Raw genomic sequence first — 26444 nt, 5'->3', positions numbered from 1 at the left:
CTTCAACGTAAAATAGAATGATGAGTAGCTCTTCTAGTTTCAATGTAAAATTTTCTATTTCACGAACATATGGGGCTTTAGAACTTAAAAAATCATTTGTTACTTGCTTTAAGCTGCTGCAGAGCGCCTGACAGCTTGATTTATCGCCTCGCTAGCAATACACCTATACTTTAACAACTCTATACTTACACTCAAGGACCCTGAAATATAAATATCAGGGAGTTTGCTGGAAAAAAAACTTTAGCAACTATACTTGTATCATAAAAGGTCCGAATGTGCTACTAAGGTGCTACGCACGTGCTACGACAACTACTTCTTTATCTATAATTTATTTCGTCAAAAGGATAAAATTATTTCAAAAAATTCTGGCTTCTTAAACAGAATATGAGTTTTATTTAAAAATTTCTTGCTTTTTAACCCCCGACCCAAAAAGTTTATGTTATAAACGTGTGTTATAAGTTTGACGTGTGTATCTTTCTGTGGCATCGTAGCTCCTAACCGAATCAACCTATTTTAATTTAGTTTTTTTGTTTGAAAGGTGGCTTGATTGAGAGTGTTTTTAGCTATAATCGAAGAAAATCGGTTCAGCCGTTTGAAAGTTATCAGCTCTTTTCTAGTTTTCTTAAAGAGGTTTTTGTCTCGGGGGTTTTTTTAAATTTTAAGTTATTAATTTAAGGTCTCAATATTCACAAATATAATAAATACTTAAATATAAAATCACAAGATAAAAATGTCATCCAAATCACTGTAACGAGGCAGGGTGCCCAGAACGCTGGCTGCGTTACCTCGTTGAATAGCCAGGCTAATATGCTGACCAAGGTAACTGCCAGGACCTCTGGTCACCCGTGACCACAAGACGGGATGAATCTATATTCTGCAAAATGGAAATGCTCTGGGCCTGATTGTTTATGACATTCAAATCGTATTCTCTTATTCATTCATATACTCTGATGCATATTATCCGCTACTGCAGCGAATATGCATCAGAGTTTCAACTTTCGGCAGACTCCTGGCATAGTATGCTTGTACAAACTTGTAACATCAATTCAGACAGTTCTCATCTTGAGAGTTATGCAGTAGGTATTTTAGTAGGTATACGATTTGAATATGTTATAGTTATAGTGAACAAATTAAAAATAGCTAAATCAAAATATAGGTTCAGTTATTGGGAGCATTTGGGAGCTATGATGCCACAGTCAGACACACCGATACACAGATCCACAGATACACATGTCAAACTTATAATTATAAACACACCTCTTTTTGCATCGGGGGTTAAAAAAAACTCTCTTCATTCAAATAACAAACAAAGTGTCTTTAAAACCCCATCAACTCGCCAGAACGATAGCGTGGGTTTACGTGGATCACTTTTAAACCAAAAACAAATTAGAAAATATTAATCACATCGGTGGTTTTCATAATCGTTAATCAAAGTATTTAAGCCAACACAATCCCCATTTTACCCAGTATTTACCTAAAAGCAAATTTATATTAATAAAATGACCTAAATGAACCAAATAATGAATTTATTCTTAGTAATATTATAAATACGAGTGTGTTTATCTTTTAGCGTTTCACGGGCCATCTTTGTAACCAATTTTAACCAAATTACTGCTTGCTACTTGTATTGCTTGTATAGGCTACGTTTTATCCCGGTAAATCAGAGAGTTCAATGATTTTTAAAAACCAAAATCCACGCGGACAAAGTCGTGGAAGTCATCTAGTAAAAAATAAAAATATTTTACAAAATAAAGACAAAGCGATACAGTTTATGAAGGGCGGCCATCATTTTTATCACTTTGCTTGAAAAACTTTAATAAAAATGGAGACACCGGCGCGCAGGTGAGATATTACATTTTTATGTACAGGTTGCTTTTTAATATTTTGCCATCTTACATAACGAAGTGGTTGTCGTGTACAAAAAAGACGCAATTTCATATAAACGACTCGCTCAGCGAAGTACCTGTATTTACATCGCAAGGAGCTCATAAAGGGAGTTGATTTTTAGCAATTTCTTTGTAATTACAAAGCTGGCAAGATGTAGTCCCTAGCGCGCAATCCAGCGAAGACTTAAGTATGAGCTGAAACTACTTTCTCCTATCCTAAGTGAATTCCTGATAAAAAGAAACGACTAAATCGCAAAAGCTTAAAAATGAGCTTAAGAACGTACCTACTAAAGTACGGTGGCGGAGCAGAAAGAATTTCGAACAATGACCTCTTTGCCTACTAACAGTGGTCACAAACATTTTTATATTAAGTGCGGTTTTTGAAGGAGAAAAACAATTACTAGCTTATTAAATAAATTATTTATTTTGATTTAAATATGAAAACAGGTATAATAATCCATTTTTTTTTACACTACATTTAAAAGGGGGCAGAGTTCATAATCTATATGATAATAGGCGAAATAAGATAAGAGAGAACCCTCTAATTTGAACTTTGCCAGTAAATATCGACAGTGAATTCCTCTGGCAATCTTCTAAGATGTTTTAAAGACGGTGAATGATAAAGATGCGTAGACCTGGACCACATCCAGCATTGTATAGTGAAATGTTTTCATTGGTGCTATTGATTAACCCTTTAATGGCTGTCAGTCTTACATAATTATTTTAGCTGAATACCTAAGCGGTAATAGCCTAGTAATTGAGACGACGCGACGGTCGGAGATCTGGCGTTCGATTCCGGGCTCGCACTTCTAAATAACTTACTTGACCCCTTTATAATATAGGTGTAAGTAACAAGTAAGTACATACTTAATATTAATTTTCTGATAGTTCCTTCTCTTGAGGTTTCTGTTATCTTTCTTTCTTTTGGTGTTTAATTGAGAGTGTTATTGTATCTACTAACGTTACACAATAGTAAAGACAATTCAATGTAGAGACTAATTCAATCAACACAATATACGTACAATGTTTTATTATTGTACGACCACAACTATATTCGTATTTGAAATGACAATAAAATGGCCGATAGAAAAAGCCCGCGGACTAACTGCCGCGAGGCAAATAGCCAAACCATTAATAAAATTGAATTAGTGAGACCGTATTGGCCGACAATGGCGAGTCACAAAGCGTTTTATAAATCTTCGGAACCGAATCAAATCAAAAACATTGGCCGCTACAATAGAACAAAGGGCAATTTGCTAACGAGTCTTTTGACCGGTTTGTTGGCGCGGAAGGATGGTTTGTACTCTGTACAATTTTTCAAAACATATTGTAGGTAGAGAAGTAGTACATTAGGTTTTACGAACCACTAGTGAAACCCCGGCTACTGGATGTGGCTCAACCAAATATATTAGAAAAGTATATAAATTTTTGTTTTTTTTCCTTGACCAAAATTATTGACCTTTCTCATCCAGGGTCCAAGCCTCCCGAATTGGATTCCAGGCTACGGTTTTACATAGCAACTAGTGACCACCCGCAGCTTTATTTCCGTGGAATTTCGAAAAATCTGGTCCTATTCCTTTGTCTACATTATAAAGGAAACCTCTGTGAAGAATTTCAGCTTTCTGGGATCAAGGATTTGGATTGGACGTTGATGAGTCAGTCTGTGAGTAAGTTTAGACTTTTCTTTTTATATAAATAAGTAGGTATTAATTTTTGCCTCCGACTTATCCGCGTAATATAATTTATGGCCTATAAGCAGCACTCGTGGATTGTGTTATATTTTGCGAAATAATGGGATCATATTTCTAGACATTAAACCTTAAAAACCTCTTTCTCAATAGTCAAATAACTTTTATCTGAGGAATAAATTTGAGATTTTGACAGGTTTTGTATAGTAAATCTTTCAAAACGTCAAATTTATTCCTCAAATAAAAGTTATTTGACGATTGAAAAATCGGCCCTAAATATACTAGTTACATTATAAATACAAGTACGGAGGACATACAAAGTAGCACGTTATAAACATGTTATAAATTGAATAAACAACATAGCACTATCGTCATCATCCCGGAAGTTATCTTGATTTATGACATTGGACAACGTTAGACAGTCAAAGACACGCCGCTTGCCAATCAGTAATCAATCACATTAATATACTAATATTAATATACAGGGCCGTTCGTTTCGTGGCTAATGAGCTTGAAAAAGTAAACCCTCACCACTAATTAGGATACATGTATCTTGAGGTATTAATGTCTTCTAAAATCTATAGTAAGATGTCAAAGTTATTTTGTGAGTTTGTATGTAGGGTGTAACCTCTAGAACTAATGATGCGATTCCTAATTGTTTTCCTGATACCTACTTGTTTCTGTCTGTTGCCTTTTCAAGGCTTATACATTTCATGAAACATAAAGTATACGAAGATAAGATAGATTTTTACAGATAGCTTACATCTTTTATCTTAGAGAATTAAAAACTTGCCACGGGGCCTAAAAACCCACGCAGACTAACTCGCGGACATAATCTAGTAATTCGTATATTGAATTAATACCTAGAACAAATCAAAATATGTACTATTTTTTTAAGCAATTTTACATGTTATTTGTGAACTAACAACCACGTGTTTCCGCATTCAGCTAGATACATTATATCCCCTATCCCTGAACGAAACATGCTAACCTAAGTAGCTACATACATTGTATACTCTCCATGTTCTCTAATGTAGTGATGTCTTATTTGGGCTGAACACGCGAGGCTACAAATTGGTCGGAATGGAGCTGTATTTATAATACACCTACCTACTGAACAATTCGCTAGAGTTTATACGATTGTACTTACAAAATTAATTGTGTTTTGCAAAATTCAGGTACAGGTCTTTACCACTATGTATATAATTTTGATGGTTAAATCAGTTTATTTGTTCGTTACATACATATCCATACTATAATAGTATTATAAATGTGTCTGTCTGCCTGATAGCTTTTCACGGCCCATCCATTTTTGACGTATGGTAAATTCGAAGTTCAGTAGCAATGTCAGACTTATTAGGCACAGAGCACATTGGTAGAGTTGAATGAGGATGAGGCGCAGTGTTTTTTTGGGCAACAAGTAACAATTCAAACTAAGCTTTATTTACTTTGCCAACAAGTGTCAATTAAAAATTTATAACACCCCCGACAAGTGAAGGTTACAGTAACCAGAAAAGAGCTGATAACCGATTTTTTGGATTATAGCTAAGAACACTCTCGGTCAAGCCACCTTTAAAACCAAATTAAAATCGGTTCATTAGTTTAGGAGCTACGATGCCACAGACAGATACACAGATACACACGTCAAACTTATAACACCCCTCTTTTTGGGTCGGGGGTTTAAAAGACGCGCCACGCATCCTGTCTCTTCCGTGTTTTGTTTTTACTATGTCAATTTTAACCATAGTGTGCATATCATCAAAGTAAATAAAATTGAGCCTATGTTGCTATCAAAAAAGTCGCTGCGCTCGGCTCGGCTTCACTCCACTGCAAATGTATGCGTTATCCTTTACCTCTATTAATGCCGCTTTAATCAGTTCCCAAAATACTGACTAACCCGCATTTTACACGGGCAAAACTGAAGGAAAAGCACATGAAATTCAATTTTTACCCGAAAGATAGGTAGCTATATAAGTATGTCTAACTACCTATACGGAACAATGTTTAATCATTGTAGTGTTGTCGCAACGTGTTAATCCGACTCGAAGGACCACATATATGTTTCAGCTGACCGAACAGCGACAAACACTACTTCATGCAACATTGGCATCCTAATGTAGGTTTGCTGTTGTTTGACTGTCTTTGGCTCAATGTAGATGTACACCTACTTACCTGTGATCATGTATTACTCGTTTCTAAGATAGACATTAGACAAGTTTATCTATATATTAATACCATGACTTCTTTATCTTTCTTGGTGGATTTCTAAGTGGTTTTTTAGCATTGCCATATTACCATTTAGAACATTTCCAATTAGAAGTTTTATAGGTTTTTTAACCATGTATAGTCAGTATAGCACAATTACATTACTAGAATAATAGGTATGTTCTGATGACCCATGCAAGGCAGGTAGTTTAAAATAAATCATCAACATAATATCAGCCCGTTAAGTCCACAGTTGGATATCGCTAAAAGGCCCTCCCAAATGAGCGCTTCCCAAATTCAACCACTTCCCGTCACCCTCTTAATCTCGTCGGTCCTACGTGCCCCACACTGTACATTGCATCTCTACTTAGACTTTTGTTTTGGCCTGCACTAGGCTATGTCAGGTAACATATTCCTTCTGCAGATTTCTTTATATTTTGGATCTTATCTTCTGCAAAACTCTTAACATAGACCCTACATTGTTTGCTGGACGAATATACCGTTTACCAGTGCCCACGTTTCAACACCATATAAAAATAGGTAATTTTTTATTGTAGATATATATGATGAAAAACTTTATTAAAAGACTCTACCCACTCAAATACGTCAATAGATATTTATAATATATTTTCGACAATTTCTAACGAATCCTTACGTAGGCATGTCTGTAGAGTTTTGTGGTAAAAAAAATACTAACAATAACTCGTACCTTGTACTCGTATATTGTCACGTTAATGTTAGAAGTCATAATAATGCCATCCATACTAATGATTAAAACTTCGAGGTTTGCGGTTGATTACATGATCAACTCAATAGCAGATATGATGCTGTCTAAAATAAAACCCGCCAACCTGTATGAGGTAAAATTGCTAGACAAACTTTGTACAGACGTATAATAATGATGCATTGTATAAATTTTGTTTTGTATGATTTATCATTCAAAAAAAACGTTAAAAGACGTTCTAGGCTAGCGTCGTTAAGTCGATGCAAGCCTAGAACTAAACACCTGTGTTGTTCTGCGCTAGGAATAAAAATAATTCACTGAGGTTGGGCAGCGATAAAAAAGCTAAATCACAGACAAGTTAAACTATGGAATTATAAGACTGCAATTTCTCTTTTATGTCTGGGCGTTCTGGCTAAGGGCCAGCGTAAACAAACAGGCTGGCATGGAGTAGTCTTCTGATAATCGTCTACACTCAACTTTACATACTTTGACATACCATTGTAATCGATACACTGAAAACAAAACACGGAGGATGCACGCTAAGCTTGAGCGTGCAAGGGCGTGCCGCACGCGGGTACCTAAGCTACGCCAAAGTAAATAAAGCTTATATTTATTTTAAGTTGTTATTAGGTAAGACGCTGCACCTCTGCCGGTGTACTTTGCGCCTTAGATTTTATCATTTACTAATTGATAAATACATAAAGCAAACAGGTTATTTGACCATGGTTTATGTGAATTTTAGTAAATAATATTCAAACTCATTTTACAAAAATAAATCTAAACTAGCTGACGCCCGCGACTTCGTCCGCGTGGATTTAGGTTTTTCGAAATCCCGTGGGAACTCTTTGGTTTTCCGGGATAAAAAGTAGCCTATGTGCTAATCCAGGATATTATCTATCTCCATTCCGAATTTCAGCCAAATCCGTCCAGTTGTAATGTTGGAGGCCTGTCACATACTACACAGTAGTTCTTGCGTGACGGAGTAACAAACATACACACACACACACACATACAAACTTTCGCCTTTATAATATTAGTGTTATGTGATGAACGACCTTTAAAAATTCGTTAATTTTTTTTTGTCTAACTAAACATAACATAATCAAAATAGTACAGAATAATGATTAATTAGTGTTTGTCATTCTTAAACATTGTAAGCGTTTCAGAAATTAATTAGTTAACATGAAAATACCTACTAGATACCTAATTATATTTACGGCACGAAAACAAATCTCAAATTTCTCACAGGCTGTCTTCGGATAATTAACAATGTTGAGAGGTTTCCTAAACCCTCCTCCCCTTGAACGAGATTTCTGCAGGTGAAAGGGGCACTTTTTGTGAGGCAGGAATCCCGCAAAAAGTAACGTGAAGTAAAATTGGCTTCGTGTACAACGTTTTTGATTTTATTTACCTGACATGGTAAGGTAACACGAGAAATGGGGCTACTGTTTAGCCTTAATACAATTATTAATTAAATTAATATTTGGTAGATAGGTACTTGGTGTTGTATATAATATACAGTCAGGAAATATACAGTCTTAAAATAAATAATCTATACTTATAATATTAATACAAGTGTAAATTAAAAATTTATAACACCCCCGACAAGTGAAGGTTACAGTAATAACTAGAAAAGAGCTGATAACTTTCAAACGGCTGAACCGATTTTCTTGGATTATAGCTAAGAACACTCTCAATCAAGCCACCTTTGCACACAATTGTTTTTTCTGTTTTCTTCTTTCTGTGTTGTGATCCCACAACACAGAAAGTGTGTCACACACACATGTGTTTTTGTGTGCAATAAAGTGTTCTATCTATCTATCTATATACAATAGATTAATTATTTATTCTATCAATATCTTTATAGGTAATATTTAAGTTGGGTTATATTAAAAATTTTATGTCGATTGAGCGTAAATTTATTTTTACAAATCAACATCACAGCAAGGTCTGAGCCGACGCGACGCGTTCTAATCTAAATACTTACCGTTCGTGGCTTTATATTAGTAACGTGTTTCTCTACCTATATAAAATCCGCTTATTCCGACAACGCTCGCCACGTCGCGAGAGCAAAAAAATTATAAAAGCTTCTCTTTAAGTCCCTTCTGTGCATATTAGAGAGAATTTTAAATGTACTTGTAAACGTGTTTTCTCCATTTGACAGTTTTTGGGGGGACATATTTCCCTAATCCCAAGGTAAATTTGTCATCGCAGAACTTCTTTTTTTAACCCCCGACCCAAAAAAAGGGGTGTTATAAGTTTGACGTGTGCATCTGTGTGCCTGTGTATCTGTGTATCTGTCTGTGGCATCGTAGCTCCTAAACTAATGAACCAATTTTAATTTAATTTTTTTTGTTTGAAAGGTGGCTTGATCGAGAGTGTTCTTAGCTATAATTCAAGAAAATCGGCTCAGCCGTTTGAAAGTTATGGGCTCTTTTTTAGTTACTGTAAACCTTCAGTTGTCGGGGGTGTTATAAATTTTTAATTTACACTGGTTAATCCTGCATAAAACATTTTACTACCTATTTGTTTTACCTATGAGAAAAATATCACTGCAACTTTTATTTCAAGCCTCAATAGATTCACAATTTTAAAGCGGATTTAGTTTTGCAATGTCATATCTAGATTTGAATCCGACCCGTTGAGCTACATGTTACAGTAGGTACTAACCGAATCCTACCACAAACTACATAGTAGGTAGCTACATACAGTACGGAATCTGCTAGTGATCAAAAATAACTGTGAATCATAAAGTGGATAGTAACCGAAATAACGTGACAAACGAGAAAAAACTTTTTAGAATCGAAACCTATACAAAACAGCTAAATATACATTCATACGTAATATATGGTGATACATCGCTTACGAAACCCATTAAACGGATTACATTCTTGGCTCGTCTCAACACTACGACACTACGAAAACAACGTTACCGCGAGAATAATAGCAATAACGAACACGTATGTCGCATACGTATCCCAATGCCAAAATATTCCTATTAAGAATATTCTACTGGCAATACTCAATGAAGTTTATGGGGATAGCCCTTGAAGATAGATTAGGTCATGCATAAATTGTATGTGATAACTAGCCGATGCCCGCGACTTCGCCCGCGTAGGTTTAGGTTTTTCGAAATCCCGGAGAACTCTTTGATTTTCCGGGATAAAAAGTAGCCTATGTGCTAATCCAGGATATTATCTATCTCCAATCTAAATTTCAGTCAAATCAGTTTAGTAGTTTATACGTGAAGGAGTAACAAACATACACACACGCATACACACACACACACACACAAACTTTTGCCTTTATAATATTAGTGTAAAGTGTGATGAAGCCTTAAGCTGGAGATTGACTTGTACTGTTTGTTGATTCGAGGCGATCTTCTTACAATACGACGACACAAGCTGATTTGTAGCGTGTGTTTGTATAATGTGTCATTCTTGTTCTTGGCTCAAGTTTGCTCTATTTTTGCTCAAAATTGCATATCTGCACTGACTTGTTATGTAACACTCAAAGGAAATTCGCAAAAAACCGACAGTCGAGTGAAGCACGTAGCGCTCGCCGCGAATGATACGTATTACAAATAACTTTACGAGTCAGTCTTCGGTACATTACACCAAAATGTTACAAGTCAATCTCCAGCTTCATAGATTTCAAAAAGACTTTCAAGAAACAAGAAGAGTCTGTAATATCCAGCTGGTCGATTCCGGAATACTTGTATCAATCATTATTACAATCGCAATTGTTGTGATTGGCTAAATTAGTATTCTTGTTGCAGCAATGCATTGTAGCCAATAGTGAGCGAACGTCAAGTCGACTAATCAGAGATGATTCAGGTAGCTGACATTTTAAGCTAATCAAGCCCCTGATTAGGATCTTTTGATCCTAATCAGGGATTCAGTCACTCGCGTATTACATAAGCGCATAGCATGGTTTAATTTTTTGTTGTTAAACAATTTTTTGAAATACAAATACAAATACAAATAGAAATATTTTTATTTCAAATTAACTTGTAGATTCTACAAGAAAAGTCTACGAGAGATCCTACCACTTGCATTGGTTCGGAAACTTGGCAAAACATAGGCAAAAATCTTTTCCAAAAATGCCAAAAGGATAAATAAGTATTGTAGGTACCTGACTTTTTAAATTAAATTATAACTTGACTATCAAAGGCTATTCCTAATAAAAAGTTATTGCCCATTGTATTTGTTTACAAAACAATTTTTTTAATTTAGTTACCTACCTTCTCGTAATGGACAAAATATTAAATTCGACGACTTAATTAGTCATTGAAGCGATAAAATTGCTTATCGGGTCTTATCGGGTATTAAAATTAACGATCTCTTCATTTTATTCAAGTGTTTATTGAACACCGTTGGAATGAACGCGTAAATCAAATATAATTAATGAGTAATTATCTAGTTATGCATAGTATTACCTAACAGATAGTTTATACTTTTTAGGAAATTACTTCAAAGTAGGATTTTTATCACTTTATTCAACAAGAACCTGTTCAACTTACCGCCTATACAATTCCGCTGTAAAAAGCACATTAGGCTCCAAGTACACCTGTAAGTCTTACTCACGTAAGTAGCTTACATGATTAACTTACAACAGGTTTAGTTATTCAAACACTATTATAATAACTTGAAAAATAACCAATTTTCATGCAAAATTTCATCCCTATTTAACTCTCATAATGGTGGAATATCCATAAACCCTTTCTTAGCGGCTTAGGCTGTGCATTGATAGATCAGGCAGTCAGTCAGTTAGGACAAATCCTTCTAAATGTATAAATTAATAATTCATCTATGTTCTAGTTTGCACCTACAATACGTGGCGAAAACCCACTATTCTGTTTTATTTTCATGCCTAACTTTCCCTTCCTCTCAATTGATAGGCCGCTTTGCACGTTATATCACACAGGCCCTGATGAAACGAGACTACGAAATACGTTAAACATTCGAAACGCTAAACAAGGATACACAAAGGGTTACACGGTCAGGCAAAAAGGTCTCAAAAGCAATTACAGTTTGAGCCGAAGTTTTAAATGGAAGCGTAAAGGTTGTTCGTATAAAACATTGCGTTCGGAAGCCCTTGTTAGATTCATTCTACCACGTGGGTTTGTATCTATGTCGCTGTGTTGACTATTCGTAGTACTGAAATAGACATGTACAAGTACGCTAGAAGAGGTATACCATACAAAACGACAGTTATTTTTTGTGCCGAATCGAAGTGCTCCACCGAGCGTGCCTACTTGGGATTAAAAATTGATATATTGTGACAAACGGTCTTCATGTTGGCACTATGTTGACAGATGCCTCATCATCACTAACAGTTAGTTCCTAGTACGCTCACATAACGCTCATTGCTGCTATCAGCACCAAAATGTCGAAGACCATGTTTCAAAAACAGGCCGGCAATCGTAAGTCCAGCGTGCAGCGTACTTGTATTAATAGAGATCAATGAGGTAGAAGAGATCGGGAAGGGATGTATAATCGACATAGCTTATCAACACTTTTCTAACATTTAACTACGTAAAATGTTCGTTGAACTCGTCGGACGAAGTCGCGGGCATAAGATTAAATTATAACCTCGTACACTAAAAAACTCACTGACTGACTCATCAACACCCAGACCTGGATGTTGATGAGTGAAATTTTACACAGAAGTTTCTTTTATAATATGGAAAAGGAATAAGGGCAGAATTTTCAAAATTAGCACGAAAGAAAAGTCGAAGGTGAACTGGGCGATAACTCGTTTAAATAATTTAATGAATGAAATTATTCCAGCACCTACTGGTTTCGAAAGTAATCACAATTTAACCAAAAATTTGGAACAGTGTTGTAATGGAGTTGTTCCGATAAAACATTATGCTCGGGGCGCAAGCCTTGTTCGGGTTTGCTGCTAACTATACCACGGGGCTTGGAAAATATCTGTTGCATAACGATACGAGTAGCAAAGAATACTTATAGTACCTACCAGGAACAGAAGGGTCAAATCATTTTTAAATAAATAGCAACTACTTACGAGGGTGATAGCCTAAAGATGTAAGCCTTCTATACGGCACCTCTGACTTACGAGCGATAAAATGCGATTCAATTGCAGTCAGCTCGCATAGCGCAGCGACTTAAAATTGAATAAACGCCACTCTTTCTACCGCGTAGTTAAGGCTCTCATAAGACGTATTTACGGACCGAAGCGGAGGCTTAGTAATAGGGTCCCTTTGGCACCTTTCGGGTACGGAACCCTAATAAAAAGCCAACACACTCTCAATGTAAGGTCTTGTCATAAAGCTGCCATCCCGCCATTGCTAGTGTCGCCTGTATATCCAAGCTTTTAGTAATGATCGCAGATTACAGCCCATTGGATTTGATATGGAAACGGAAGCATTGATTCAGTATTGCCTGCCTATCATGAACCTACCAAAAAGAATGAAGTAATGATGTGAGATGTTAAGCTACATTACGTTCTGAAACTCTACAGTTTCCCAATAGGGCTGTCAATTTATAAAAAAATAATGTACCTTAGAGATAACTCAAAATTTAAAAAACCCCCGACACAAAAACCTCTATAAGGAAACTAGAAAAGAGCTGATACCTTTCAAACGGCTGAACAGATCTTCTTCGATTATACCTAAGCACACTCTCGATCAAGCCACCTTTCAAACAAAAAAAAAACATAATTAAAATCAGTTCATTCATTTAGGAGCTACGATGCCACAGACAGATACACAAATTCACACGTCAAACTTATAATACCCCTCTTTTTGGGTTGGGGGTTAATAAATAAAACGCAATGTACAGGCACTTGCTTTGTATGATATTTTTCCACATCCAATTACTTCCAAGTTCTACTTTAAGTTCCAAAAAGCAGTAACTAAGTTTCTTGCTGGTTTTTTTTAATAGAATGGTCATTCCATACTAATCCATACTAATATTATATATGCGAAAGTGTGTCTGTCTCTCGTCTATCTGTCTGTCTGTCTGTCTGTCTGCTATCTTTTCACGGCCCAACAGTTTAACCGATTTTGATGTTTGGTACAGAGTTAGCTGATATTCCGGGGATGGACATAGGCTACTTTTTATCCCGGAAAATCAAAAAGTTCCCACGGGATTCCTAAATACCCATCCGCTTAACCAATTTGCGTGAAATTTGGAACCGAGGTAGCTTGCGTCCCTGCAATTGACATAGATAACTTTTATCCGGAAAATCAAAAAGTTCCCATGGGATCTTTAAAAACCGAAATCCACGCGGACCAAGTCGCGGGCATCCTCTAGTACTAGATACACTTGAAGAAAAGCACTTTATTCATGTTTAATTGAACAAAAATCTTTTCTACTATATTATTCTGTTACATGTGGTACAAAACTAGCTGTTTGCACAAAAAGTAGTTAAACAATAAGATTATGTTCATTAGCTCATCATGCTCCATATCCGAATTGCTGGATTACTTCGGAAAAAGAAAGTCAAAATCAGATTTAAATTCGCTGACTTTCGTAGTTTCAGGCACGTTGGTAAGTGGTAACCCTATCGCTCGCTCGTAAAACGAACCGAGCGAAGTCTTGCTAAGTTGAAAGCTGACTGTGCGAATTCTGCTCCAAGAGGCTACAACACTGAATCGCAAAGGCGATTAAATTTAAAGCCTGCGCAAGCATTAAGGCTTCTGAAGTACCAACGTTAAACTATAAACATCATTTTACTCGTATGCAGTACAATGTTTAATTTAGAGCAAAGTGAAACTCTTAGCACAAACTCGCTTAATAATATTTCTTGTGAATAAACTATGGACATTGGACACCTTTAGCTGACTAGATACTTCAGGGTTGTCGCTAATGTACCTAATATTACTTAAAGTGTGGAGTAGTGACTTTATAACAACTTAAACTCTGCTTTATTTGTTTTGACATTTAGTTAAATTGGTATGTCAAAAACAAAACATATAGGGAGCGAACCACCTAGACTCACCGCAGCATTATGCTAAATTAAATTAAGTTAGAGTTGTTCTCAAGAAAGAAGCTGTGCCTCGACTCCGCTGGTGTACGTTGCGCTTCAGTTGTTAAATAAATAAATAATAATGCTTCGTCACCCTAACATTTATTCACGTTTTTGAATCAGGTTATGTTTATAATTTGGTGATCTACTTACTTACCTATTATAATAAAAATAAATAAAAAATTAAAATTGTTTATTGCAAGTAACTTATGTTTAAAGTATCTCTAAGAGATTGAAGCCTTCTTTTAGGAGTAGGAGAACTTATTCTTATCCCTTCAGGCTAAATCATAATAAGTAGGCCCTGGATAAAAATTGCTGGTAAATACCTGCGCTAGGAGGAAAAAGAGTCAACTCAACCTTTTACTCGGCACGCCATGGTCTTGCGCCGCCTGAATCCAGGAGCTCCTTGCGAGTTGCGACTCGTTTGAAGTCGTCCATCCACCTAGTGGGACGCATGGACCACCATATATCGGTTTTTAGAACTTTGCCATTTCAGCTTCGCCACCTGCTGAGCTATACCTACTCTGGTTCTCCTAAGGATCTCCTCAATTCTGACTTGAGAGAAACTCCACTCCATCGCTCGCTAAGTGTTTTTTTTAGGTAATAGGTACTTAGGTAGGTGATTAGTAATTACCTACTTCATGAAATACATCCATGTTTATAAAAGCCCAACTATCACACGAAACTATGCTAATTAAATTGCTATAGTTTTTTCCTGATATACCTATTGGTTAAAATATTAAATTTTAGCAATAGCAACACAAGATATTTATTTTAGACAATTAACTTCAATGCGGTATGTTGGTCCTCATGTTCTATAAATTTAAACTGAGTCATAAAACAAACTACATATCACCCATAAGTAAGATTAATGTAAACCCTTATTAATTAGAGCGTCTCCTAATTAGTTTCTGCAAAGGCAAGTACAGAATTCAGATTAATGAGAAGTTGTTCAGAAACACCGGGGCAAATGCGCACTGAATGAGTTCACCTGACCTTAACTAGCCAACAACTAATCATTGGAAAGTTCCGTGTTCATTACGACTTCTTCTTTCTCCTTTCTCCCTGGTGGTGCAGCATGATAAAATCTCAGGTTCAATCTATTTTGGTCATTGGACTTGTTCTGTTCATTTATTAGCAGTCGGTTACAAGACACAAGACTCTTGTAAAAAGGAATTGAAAGATTTTGTATTCAAATTCACTTTTGCAAGTGCTTTTGAACCGTGAAAAGTATCTATGACTGGTTCGGAATGCCCACCCTACTGAGAAGGTACTGAGAATGTAGCAGAGCATGAATAGAATAGATTTTTATTCAAGTAGACTTTTACAAGTGCTTTTGAATCGTCAAAATAATTTACCACTGGTTCGGAATGCCGTTCCTACCGAGAAGAACCAGCAAGCAACTCGGCGGTTGCTCTTTTCATATATTCAATTTACAATAGGTATCATGCCGTGTACCTTTATGTAATTACAGTCTCGTGCATTGCTCGAGTGAGGGTTAAAACGGAAAGATATATTTCATACACCCAAAATATGATGCTATAATAATTTTTTATTATTATATAGCACCCTAAAAGAGCGAGGCTCGACTCGCTCTTGGCCGGATTTTGGAATTGTTCAGTTCAGCAGTCGCTTACAAGAAGCAAGACTTTAGTAAAGAATTGTATCATTTGTAATCTACAAGTGTAAATTAAAAATTCATAACACCCCCGACAAGTGAAGGTAACAGTAACAAGAAAAAAGCTGATAACTTTCAAACGGCTGAACCGATTTTCTTGGATGATAGCTAAGAACAAAAAAAAGCTAAGAAGCCACCTTTCAAACAAAAAAAACTAAATTAAAATCGGTTCATTCGTTTAGGCGCTACGATGCCACAGACAGATACACAGATACACACGTCAAACTTATAACACCCCTCTTTTTGGGTCGGGGGTTAAAAATGAAATAGGATGTATATGAGACTGGTAAGATTTTTTTTAATTTATAAACTAGCGCTTGGCTGCAAACCTGCTATTAAGTGATGACGCAGCTTTAGTTCGAACGCGCTTATGTAGAAGATGAAGAAAGGTTTTTCAAATAGATTAAAAAGTAGAATTTATGTTGAGCTTATGAAGAGCACAAGTTTTAGTTGTGTACATATCTATTAATTCTCATAAACTTTACCCAAGTCGCAAGTTTCAGAGTGGGATATAGAAGCTTCCAAGCAGCCTTTATTAATTTAATTAGCGTTTCGAAAGTAGTTCCACGTGGAAGCAAGTTCAGACTAGTGTAAAGTTGGACTGGAACTCCGGAACAACTGCCATCTGACCGGAATCATCTGTACTAACTAGTCACCAAGTAATCCACAACTCCATTTTCATTACGAAATTTGCTAAAAAGTCCGTGTTATTTCTTACCCACTGTGGAAAGTGTACCCTTCGAAGTCCACAGTTACTGTTACTTGTTCTTTTAAACTATATGCGGTTAAGAATTCGGTCTCCTTTTCCAGGATTCGATACCGGGCATCAAACACATCTGCATGACTAAAGCGACTACGAAGCGGGAACTTCAACCGCGCGGCGGCGCGCTGCGCGCGTGGTCGCATCATATTTTTTAACCGAAACAGATATTATAGGATTTTCCTCATGCTCCAAGGATACTTCAACTAACTGAAGCAGACACCTACAGCGGCTTAAATCCTTAGTTAGAAGTAATAATAAATATTATGTATCTATTTACAAATTACCTGCTATTATTAGCTTGTTTGAAATAAATCACGTAAATGTACGCAATTTAATATTAGAGAATTTATGTCTCGTTTTGAAATAATTACGTAGGTACGTTCATATAATTCATATAATTCGTAACGACAAAATAATTAACGAGATTTGAAATACAGCCATTTCAAATTCTTGTATGTCCCCAAACAACATATTGTAGTGACATTTTGCACTCGCAGAAATAAAAATACTATGAACAAACTTCTATTCCATCTCATACTTTGTTTCTTCCGACAAACACTGGGCCGCGTGCCAACGAGTGTGAATTAAAAATTTTATAACATACAGAAGCATTCTCATGTTCTAAGAGCTTCAAGTGATTGTAATAATGGAAGTGGGTATAAATTCAAAACCTCTATTTTGACAGTAAATATTTTTACTATTTATAAGTTTTAGGGTTCCGTAAATCAAAAGGAAAAAAGGATAGGGTATAGGATCATTTCATTGTCTGTCTGTCTGCCATTGTGTCTGTCAAGACTCGTCAAGGAAACCAAAACCTATAGGGCACTTCCAATTGAGCTAGAATCATGAAATTTGGCAAGTAGCAATGTCTAGCACAAATAAGGGTAAAAATTTGAAAATCGTGAATTTGAAAATTACTATTATTATACTGGAATATGTCTTTTTTTTTTTTTGTTGACGGGGGGGAAATCTTCACAAGATACCCGACCTCTTTGAGGAGAGATCGGGTTATGTGGGATTTGTACCCACTAAAACCCCCTCGATGGCCATCCTCAGCGCATATTAAGAGGCTCCGGGAACTCTTACGAACGTGCGCCGGTGCCTCCCCTGCGCGACGCCCAGTGGGCTCATCCTGAAAGATGCACTCCCCTGGCCTCGTGCACTTTGCATGTAGCCACGACAGCTTGCGCCATAGCAAGCGGTCGTCCTTCCAGGGTCGCCAGCCAGAGCTCCGCTCCAGCCACTAGCGGCCCGGTCCCAGCGCCTGGGACTACTGAATGGGACGATCAGGGCGTTGATCAGCGCCGCCCTGATGTCTCCGCCTCCGAGAAGGATCGGCTCGCTCGCGGTCCCGCTCTGCGGCCTCCTTCTTACACATTACTACTTCACAGAAGGAGACCACTGCCCTCCATGCTTCACTGTCCTCCAGCATTGCCGCTATGACAGCAGGTGGTGACAGGTCTCTCCCAACGTAGCTGACCAGGATGCGCCGCTCAGGTTCCCAGGCAGGGCACTCTTCGAGCGTGTGCTGTGCGGAGTCCCGGACCTCCCCACAGTGATGACACCGCGGTGTCTCCTCGCGACCGATCCGACACAGGTACTCGCCGAAACAACCATGTCCGGTAAGTACCTGTGTCAGTCTGAATGTTAAGCTGCCATGTTTTCTCCCCAGCCAGGCTTCGAAGTTTGGTAAAATAGCCCCGACAACGCGTTGACGTGCGTTCCTATCCTCTTCCAAGCGTATACGCCAATTTACTAAGGCTTGTCGGTGCGCTTGCCGTCGCAGGGTACCAGTGTCCGGCCCGTCTGCAGTCCTCTGTAAGACTGCGCGGGTCTGGGTATACACCCTCGCATCCATGTCCGCCAGTATATCCAGAGGTGGAAAGCGAGCCAGTACAGTAGCCGCCTCAAAGGATATGGTGCGGTATCCACGCGCAACCCTTATAGCCATCTTTCGCTGTACGCTATTAAGTTTCGCTCTGAGACGCTTTACACCAGAAAGCCTATGCGACCATACCGGCGCCCCATAGAGAGCTATCGATCGGACGACCTCAGCGTAAAGTCGGCGAACTCCTTCTTGTGGTCCCCCGAGATTAGGCAGCAGACCATGCATTGCTCCAGCTACTTTCTGAATTTTAGAGACTAAGCGCTCGAAATGTTCCTCAAATCCCCATCGGCCGTCCAAGGTAAGACCCAGATATTTGAGGTATTGCCCTATCTGGACATCTACGTCACCCACTCGAATCGATGAGCTGGGTGGTTCCAGTCGCCTAGGAAGCCCATGGAACCATAGTGCCTCTGTTTTATGAGGCGCTATCTTTAGTCCAAGCTCGTGGATTTTGGCCACTACGCAGGCCACGCCTACCTCTGCGAGCCTTGATGTCTCCTCGAATGTGTTGCCTTCAGCTAACACCATAGTGTCATCGGCGTAGCAGACTAGGGTGATACCAGAGGGGACAGTGACACGAAGAACTGCGTCGTAGGCCAGGTTCCACAGAAGTGGTCCTAATACGGAACCCTGTGGAACACCACAGTTTACTTCTCTCCTGTGCATGCGACCATTCCGCCCTGTGTAAGTGATTGATCTGTCGCTTAGGTACGCCCCAACTATGTTGCGCAGGTATACGGGAATGTTATGGTGAGTTAGCGCATTCCTTATAGTAGCCCAAGGAAGTGAGTTGAAGGCATTGACAGTATCTAAGCTCACCGCTAATGCCACCCCACCTCTGCTAAGGGCCCGTTCCGAAGAGGCGCGTACGCAAAGGATCGCATCGACTGTTGATCGGCCCTGCCGGAAACCAAACTGACTTTCGGACAAGTCGGGGCCCACATGTGATAGATGATCGCTGAGACGGGCAGCTATAATCCGCTCGAACAGCTTACCTGCTTCGTCCAAGAGACATATGGGTCGGTAAGCTGATGGGGACTCCATGGGTCTACCTTCCTTTTTAAGGAGAACTAGCCGCGCTTCCTTCCACCCGGATGGGAATATGCCTGATTGAAGACAACTGTTGAATAGGTGTCTCAACCTGTATTCTAAAACCTCCAGAGCTAACACCCAGGCGCGGCCTGGTATGCCATCTGGCCCAGGTGCGGTATTACAAGTTGCGAGACGCCTAACCGCTCGCTTTAGTTCCTCTTCCGAGACATCTAGTTCATCTGACCAGGCTTCTTGCGGTGCCGCGATGGTGGAGGGGCTGTTTTGGGATCTAGGAAAAAGAACATCGACTATTCGCTCTACCAAATTTGGCTCAAGAGTTTCGGTCAGTGGAGGGACCCATGGTCTGAGTTTGCCCAGTACCATTTTGTATGGGCGTCCCCATGGGTCCCTATCCAGCCCTTCGAGCAGCTCTCTCCAGCTCCGCGCTTTAGCGTTTGCAATTGCGATCTGGAGCAGTTTTGTAGCTTCCCGGTAAGTGGAGTAGGCAGTTGCGATTGCTTCAGCTGTAGATCTCCGTCTTCTTCTGGCCCTAGTATATTGGCGTCTGGACCTTAGACATGTTCTGCGCAGTTGTGCAATGTCTTCGGACCACCAATAAACCGCCCGATTTTTGGCCTGCCGACATCTTGGCATCGATGTATTGCATATCCGTGTCATAGTTTCCCGAAACCAGGACGCCTCCTCTTCCGGATCGGATAAGACACCATGAATTCGTTCTGGCCAGGCTTCGACGCAGGCAGCTGCAACTAATAAATCGCGGTCTAGCTTTTTAAGGGCCCAACGTTGCGATTGGCTGCTATTTTGTTGCTCGATGATGCCAGAAGTTCCCGCTGAGACTACAAAAACTATGTGTCGGTGATCTGATAGTGTGACCACTTCTTCTGCAACCCGCCATCCTGACACCATACGTGATGCAGGAGGGGTCGCCCATGTAAGATCCACGATCGACTCCCCCTGCCACCGCACACAAGTGCTTGTGGAGCCCTGATTTAAAAGACGAAGGTCAAGTTCCGCCGCCCACTCTTGGATGATATCACCCCTTCGATCATCACGCTTGTCCCCCCAGACCCTTGAGTGATACTGGAATATGTCTATAGCACGGATGGTACGGAACCCTTCGTGTACGAATACGACTCGCACACAATTGGCACTTTACTGGTTTATTTAATTTAAGTCATTAAACTCATCATACTACATTTGATGTGATTTATAAGTGATATTGTTTCTTTTTGCTAGTTTAATTTATTAAGAGTTCAATCTTCACCTATTTAGAAATCTGACAGACATATCGCATAGCTCAATTATGGATCTAACTAAACTAAGTCAACAAAACCTGGCCGTTACGGCTCTGAAAATAACTGGCTACATTTGAAGACCAAAGCTGAGCTAATTTTTAAAGCTAACCAGAACCAGGTGGAAATCGAACTCGAGACCTCCCACTTATAAATTCACAGCAAACACCACTGCGCTACAGATATCATGCAAACTTGACACGTGGAAGCGATGATTAAATATAAAACTCGGGTCAATAATCTGATCTACGTGCCTACCTACATAATTATATATCTAATGCGAAGTGGTCTGGAATGCCGCATCTGTTGCTAGTAACTCATGCTGTACCAAAACATACTTATGATCGCATGACATTTTGATTACAACGTGAGCGAAAACGATATCAAATAACATGATCCATATTTCCATACCTAATAAATATAATTGCCAGTGTGTCTTTCTGTCTATACTTCAATTACCTATTCCATGTTCCATCCGTAGTTTTAATGAAGAGTACAGTTAAAGAATTCCGGACGAGACAGGCTACTTTTTATGTCAGAAAATCAAAGAATTCCTAAGGATTTAAAAAAAACCTAAATCCACGCGAACGAATATCAAGTAGTACTTTTACGCGCTTTTTAGTTTCTTAGATAAAACTAGATACTATTTTATTTAGTTTTTTTTACATTTATCCTTAAAATCAAGTAAGTGGATCAGTCAGTCAGTAGACTGAGATCTATAGAGAGTACTTTCTAGTCCTATGCCATAAATCCTAAAAACAAGTTAGTCAATCTAAATCTTTTTTTAAATCGCGTGGGAACCCTTTGATTTTCCGGGATAAAAAGTAGCCTATGTGTTCATCGAGGATAATAATTCTATCTCCATTATAAACAGCCAAATCCATTCAGCTTTTTTGCGTAAAAGAGTAACTAACAACACAGCAACTAACTAACACACACACACACACAACCATACAAATTTTCACCTTTTTAATATTAGTGTGATTGTAAATTCAAATTATTTCAAAGTTATCTAGACATCTTTAGGTATAAACTTCTCCCAGCTTGCACTAGATCATATAAATCTGCAAAGATTTAAATCTCCGCGAATCTGATTATTTTATTCAACGTCATTGTTTAACTTCCTTTTATCTATTGATCAATGATCAAGAAGTGATTTATTGGTGTGCGATTATTATTGCGACTGAAAGATGTAATGGGTGTAATGGATTGTACATTATTTTACTACGCTAAATGGAACAATGCTCTTAGTGCCCATCAACAGTAGGCATTGATGCTTCACAATTTTAAAAACCTTTGCCTCCAAAATGCTAAAACGATCGCTAGTGCGTCAACTCAGCTCGAAAGTGTCCATTTTGATTTCAATTTTCAACAAATTATTACATTATTTAGGAGTTCTTAAATATTAAATTTAATATTTTGATATTTAATTAATAATATTAAAATATTTGCTCCTTTGTTCTCACGTGCGATAACAGTTTGCAGTAGGTTCTGTTGTTGCACGTGTCACGTTTGCAAAATATCAGTTCGATTGCGTAGTGCGTGCGAAAATGTCGTAGGTAAGTAGGTAGATAGGTGGAAATAAAATATATATGTATATTGTATAAACAAATCTTGAAAAAAAAAGATTGTACAATATCGCGTGCACATTCTACCCTTTCTCTATTTTAATAACCTACATAATATCTACTATACTAACATACTATACTTTTTTAGATTATTACGTACAATAAAACAAGGTGTACGTCCATATCTACGGCATAAATCTTTGACATAAGGGCAGTCTGCTGGTGCAACCCGCCAAAGCCAGCAGTTTCAGTGTGTAGACACCTTAAGCTTCGTAAAAGCTGTAATTAGGGCGGTTTCACATTTCAGTGCAAAGCTGATATGCTACGGGCCGTCGACTACGTCACACGCGTCACACACAATATATTGCAAGACGACTAGTCGACTACGTGCGCTTTACGATTAGAACGATGACGAATAGGTCTATTTTAAATGTCGTGGCAACATCTTCTAATAGCGGGACGAAAAAATGTAAAACTAGTAACCACACGAATGCCGCAAGTCGAGTGCGTTCTAACAAAAAGACGTAGGTACTTAATACCTAGTTTCATAGAAAGAATTCCAAGCATTGTCAAAATCTTTTAGGAGATTCAGTTAATTTGAATCAAACTGAGTTCTCATGCAATCGAATGAAGGAATGAATAATATGCTTTTGAACAAATGAGTGAAAAAATAGTATACATCCTACACAGGAAACAAAGTAACAAAATATACAAGAAAAATTTATCATCGTGGCGCTACGACCATTTGCGGGTCTACGCCTGCTTCAGAAGATTCCTTCACCGAATATAATTCGCGAAGAGAAGCGACAAACTTGATTTTACGTACATCGCTCGCTGGTCTGACGATATTTTGCTACCACGGAAAAAATAAAAATCGCCGATCAGCCAATCACCATACAATTTCAATGCAACGGGTGCTATTCAGTAGCGCAGTTCTTCGAATCAAATGATATCTGTACGTGTGTAGACTGTGTAGCATCAAACAAAGCATTCTGTGATATCTTCAGAATAGCATACTTTATAAACACTCAAAATTCTATAAGAATTTAAGTATTATCTTATTTCTCTTTGTATGTATAAAAATTGGTATTTGAACTTTCGGGTAAAACTAAACAAGAAGGTACGTGTTTTAGAATTTTTGGAAATTCCACCCCCTCACCGATTTTCGAAAATTCTGTGAGTCAGCTAGGACAAATATAATTGTAATCATTGTTTTTTGCGAATAAAGCCCACGGCAAAAACTAAATAATTGTATTCCTATTTAGCACTTTTTAATTCCTAAGCTTTTCGAAACAGACTCTACCTTAGATTTTCTTTTTGTGAAACTAGGCAGCACACAAAGTATAATTTAAATACGTACAAATAAAAATCTTCGGAGCTTGTAATGCCTCGGGCCTGTACGGTACTGAAACATACTTTTCTTTTCTACGTGCAATTTTAGCTCAGAATTACTTTTACATTTTTGTTTTGATTTATTTTTCAACCCTGTTTTCTTTTAATTAATAATGGCCTCGTGCTCCAGTTTAATTCTATGGTAATTAAATAGGAATCTGTTTTACTTATGTAGTTACTGCCTCAATTTTCTTGCATTACAAGTAAATCCTCCGGGCTTCGCCCTTTTGTGGACCTCTCTAGCACAGTGATGAGCAGTTTCAACGGTATTTAAAAAAAATTTAATGCCCCTGGATTAAGTCATGGGCACTTTCTATAGTTTGCATTTCAGAGACGGATATAGGCTACTTTTTATCGTGGAAAATCAAAGAGAGTGCGAAGTTGCGAGCAACATCTAGTCTTTCATATACCTATCCACCCAGTATTTCGACGTTAACACGTCTTTGTCTTCCCTTGCTCAATTAAATTGGATTTCTCCGCAATGAGCAAAACAGGACAAATCACATTAGTAGCCCGTCAACGCGTGATTTGTTTGTGCATATGTCAAGGAATAGTTTCCCCTCTAGTATGACAAGTTGAATTTCATATAATAACCGTCCTTGGATGAAGGATTGTTTATATACTATCTCTATGTAACCGTCATATTGATATCCAGAAATGTGCGTGGGCTGAGGCGTCTTCTAATCTAGAAGTTTTGATAGAAGATAAGTTTAGAAAATAATAATTGGATGTTTTGTATTTCATGACCCATAACGCTGGAGGGCGATGAACTAACGTAAAATAAATGTAGGTACCTATTGTATTTTGCTTTGGGGACGACAAGTACGCTTCATAATTATTTCTCTATTTTAGGGTCTTAACATATTATAGGATATTTTTATGGTGCTGCCAATCGGCGATCTTTATCACTTTATGATAGCTGGACGCTGCGATTGAACTATAAAACTTGTACATTATTGGAATCTTTGCAGTAACTGTACGTTTCACTCAACACTCCTCCAATCAGTGTACCTATCTGAAGCAATCTGTACCAATGACTAGCCGTAGCATTGAATTAAGTAGTATGTTACCTTGTTACCACATACCTAACCGAGTTATTATGTCGAAGACGTATTTAGATAATGTTAACAAGTCAGTCAATACATAAACACCAATGGATAATTATAGAGATAAATAAGGAAATGCGTGATTTCTATCACAAATGGATGCTGCTACGGCTGTATAATTAAAGACGTTTCACACGTCTTTAATTATACAGCCTAGCCGTATAATTATCGTATTCTATCATGTTTCACACGAATCGTATGCGCCCGCATGATGGTGCACTAGCTCACCGAATGTACCCGATGAAGAAAATGCACTAGAATGCGACTCCATGCCGACAATGATGTGATACGCTTCCGCATTTTTGAGCAATCAAACCGTGCCACATCAGTCAGTTAGTGTCGTCAGAAGTGACTGTAGCGAGGTTCTTCACAGTAAGAAAGTACAATATAATGCTACATTACAACACTGACAAAGTCACAGTAGGTAGGTACGTATAAAAGAAACGACCAACAAATAAAGATAAAGATAGTTTTTTGTATATCAGCGTATACATATATCAGAATTCAGAATTGTACCTAACCTTATTCAATGGCGTTCAATACGGCACCGCAGCTATGCCGAGCACGTATCTTTCAATTCAAAGCTTTGCACAACTAAGCCGCTTCTGCCTCTTTGAAAGGAATTGGATGACCATATTCACTACCTACAACCCTACATTTATAATAGATCAAGTATCACGAGAAATACCGCTTATGTGCTAACAACCTGGATCCCATTCCCATCCCAAATCCTTATTGATGGAGTGCTACCATCGCTGTTGCAATGACAAGCGAACATAAGGCAGCCTGTCCACTAATATGGAGCGAAGAGAAGACGTGTGTGCTGCTTTCCAGTGGACAGGCACCCTTACAGATTATTCATAAATCATAATCCATACTTTAATTAATATTATAAATGTCTGTCTGTCTGTCTGCTAGTTTTTCACGGCCCATTTGTTCCACCGAATTTGATATTTGGTACAGATTTACTTAGCTTACATGCTGGTTACGGACATAGGCTACTTTTTATCCCAGAAAATTGAAGACTTCGCACGGAATTTTTCAAAGCCTAATTTTAGAAGTATGTTCTCAATTAAAACTGCCATACGTGCCCCTTCCTACCACTTCCACTCCGTTGTTCCCACTTCCGGCTAAAACTGCAGCATCACTTACATGCAAGTGAGATCGCAGTCAAGGGCTAAAAATCTACACCTAGCTGTTTTGGTA

Source organism: Maniola jurtina, chromosome 19, assembly GCF_905333055.1.
Source record: "Maniola jurtina chromosome 19, ilManJurt1.1, whole genome shotgun sequence".
Lineage (NCBI taxonomy): Eukaryota > Metazoa > Arthropoda > Insecta > Lepidoptera > Nymphalidae > Maniola > Maniola jurtina.
Note: the sequence above shows the minus strand (reverse complement) of the source record.